Below are 2,888 nucleotides of genomic sequence, written 5' to 3'. Positions count from 1 at the left end.
TGGCAGATACACGCTGGACCACGTGTGACGTCTCGGTCGCCATCTTTTCTACTGGCATCCGCCATCTTGGTAAAGGTAACGTTCTTGATTGTAAGTTCTACTCGCCCCTCTCGACTCACCTATATGCGAAATGAGCTCAGAACATGTGGGTTTACAAAATAAAAGCCTTTAATGGGTAAAATATGGCTGATAATTTGGCTTGGGTGTGAGTCCAGCGCCACCGTATCCTTTACCAAGATGGCGACGGCACTGATACGTAAAGAGTGTGCGCCTCCAAGAACTCAGTGCGCAGGCTCTGCGTGACGTCAGGAAGGTGCGACCGGGCCGGCGCTGGGGGAAGGAGGTAGGAGCGGCCGCGGCGCGGGCGGAGCCCGGGTGCGGGGGGCGGGCGGGTCTGGCGGGGTCTGCCGGGTCTGGGAAGGCTGGAGGTGGGGTGCTGGTGCTGGGGGTTCGGGGCCCTTCCCGAGCTCATTCTCGAGGGCTTCCGGGGAGGCTCTGCTTGTTTTTCGGACCAAGCGACTGAAACCCAGAGGAAAGGGACGGCCCCGTGTTCGAGGCCACCCAGCCCTGGCATTGCCCCGAGCACCCGCTAGTCTTGCGGGTGACAGAGCAGGGTGCAGATGCCCTCGACCTCTTGTGATGTGATCAAAGATTGGGGGATTCAGAAGGGACAGCCGGGAGGGCTTCCTGGAGGAGGCGGCGTTGCCCTCTTACCTGCCCATCCAGTCTGTCACGTGGGTCTGGGTTTCCTCATAAGTGGACGCTGTGCCCAGCCTCAGCCACACTCTGGATCCCACCCCTGACATAGCACCTGCTCCCTAATCGTCGGAGCCACAGAACGCCCTCCACACCTTCCCATCACCCTGGGATATAAATCCCCACTTCCCAGCCTGCCTTTGCACACCCCCCCTACAGGCTGGGGTTTCCCCATTGCTTTAGACTTTTTTGTTTTAAATTATTTTATTTAACTTTATTTATTCATTTATTTATTTCAGTTTGACCAGAGAGAGACAGAGAGAGAGAGAGAGAGAGAGAGCGCAAACTGCCAGGTCCGGGACTCGAACCATAGTCAGCCATGTGGGAGTCCAGCACCTCTAACCACCAAGCCATCTGCCAGCCCTAACTTTAGACTTTTTTAAGAATTATTTTATTTACCTTTATTTATGTATATATTTTATTTTGACCAGAGAGGGACAGAGAGAAAGAGGGAAAGTGAGAAAGCAAGCTGCCAGGTTCGGGACTCGAACCACAGTCAGCTCTGGGGGAATCCAGCGCCCTTTACCACCCCGCCACCTGCCAGCCCTGAAGCTTTTTTTTTTCCTGAAGTCTCCAGGTAGCGCTCCAGCCGGGGTGGGTCAGAAGTTCGCTCTGAGCTTCCCTGTGCTCTGTGTGTCCCCATAACAGCCCCGTTCGTGTCCACTTCCTGTCACTGGGTCACTTGTCCGTCTCCTGCCAGTCCCAGAGTCCGGGCACTCAGAAAGCTCCTTCTTGGATCTCATTCCTTCCTGACCCACGCGCTCGACTGTAGCTGGTCAACACGTGTTTGTTGAATGACTTTGTGAACGTGTGAGTGTTTACGACCCAGAAGAGAGGGCGTCTGTCTCCACCGGCTTGGACCGTCCTAACGGGACGCCACAGACGGGGGACTGAAAGAGCAGAAGTTTATTTTCTCACAGTTACGGAGGTTGGAAAATCCAGGATCAAGGTGCTGACAGATTATTTTATTTTTAAAGAATTTTTTATTGGTGCCGGCAGGAGGCGTGGTGGTTAAAGGCACTGGACTCCCACACAGCTAATCATGGTTCAAATCCCAGCCCTGGTGGCTTGCTTTCTCACTTTCCCTTTCTCTCTCTCTCTCTGGTCAGATTAAAATAAATAAATAAACTTAAGTAAAATAACTATTTAAAATTTTTAAAAAATTTTTAATTTATTATTTTCTTTTTATTTAGGGAGAGTTTTTTGCTATAAGGCATGTGTGTTCACCAGAGAGACAGAAAGTGAGAAATCACCCCCCAGGGGGGATGGCCACGCCACAATCCCTTCTCCTCCATTCTCCTCTCGGGATCCTGGGCACGCATGCACACGTGTCCGGTGTGAGTTTCAAGCTGCCAGGCCTGGGACTTGAACCATGGTTGACTGTGTGGAAGTCCACTGACGTAACAATTATGCCATCTGCTGGTCCAGGCCCTGAAGTTTCAATAGAAGTTAGCTAAGTATAAAGGGAGGAAGGGGCTGTAGGTGGGGTGGTGGTTAAGGACACCGAACTTCCACATGGTTGGCCACGGTTCGAATCCCAAACCTGGCGGCTTGCTTGCTTTCTTTCTCTCTCTCTCTCTCTCCTTCTCTGGTCAAACTTAAATAAATAGATAAAGTTAGATAAAAATAATTATTTAATTTAAAAAGAGACAACCACATGTAAGTGTAGGACGTGGCAAATGCAAAGGGTGTGAGGTAGGGATTTGCCTGGTGTTTGAAGTGTGGCGAGAAGGCTGCTGCTCAGCGAGGCGGGACGGATCGCAGGGAGGACAAGGGAGAGCCTCGGTTTCCTCATCTGACACCTGGACGGGCTCCCACATCTGGGTGCTCTCGTCGGGAATCTAGGAAGGGTTTTCTGCTGGGTACAGTGTGAGCACACTCGGTAATGAGCACCTGGTTCAGGGACCAAGGAGGAGCCTGCAGAACTGTGGGGTCATTTGGTGGATCTGTCTCCTGGGATTGAATCGACTCCCTGTCTCAGATGAGGAAACTGAGGCTCAAGAAAACATCTTGAGGGATCAGCGGATGGCAAAATGGTTACATTGCTGGATTCCCACGTAGTGGACCACAGTTCCAGTCCCGGCCCTGGCAGCTTAAAACTCATGTTGGGCACGTGTGCGTGCGTGCCCAAG

At 52.0% G+C, this 2,888-nt stretch overlaps 1 protein-coding gene across 1 annotated transcript in view; it reads left to right on the top strand.

Moving 5' to 3' along the window:
* Positions 1 to 291: 291 nt before the first annotated feature.
* The window catches only part of CCDC124 (coiled-coil domain containing 124), a gene marked incomplete in the record, with an annotated part of 11,818 nt that continues 9,221 nt past the window's right edge, over positions 292 to 2,888 (top strand). Inside the window, 1 exon segment of the mRNA XM_014587323.1 lies at positions 292 to 343.

This window comes from Tupaia chinensis, unplaced genomic scaffold, assembly GCF_000334495.1.
Source record: "Tupaia chinensis unplaced genomic scaffold, TupChi_1.0 Scaffold000201_1, whole genome shotgun sequence".
Lineage (NCBI taxonomy): Eukaryota > Metazoa > Chordata > Mammalia > Scandentia > Tupaiidae > Tupaia > Tupaia belangeri.
This window is presented reverse-complemented; position numbering and strand designations above follow the sequence as displayed.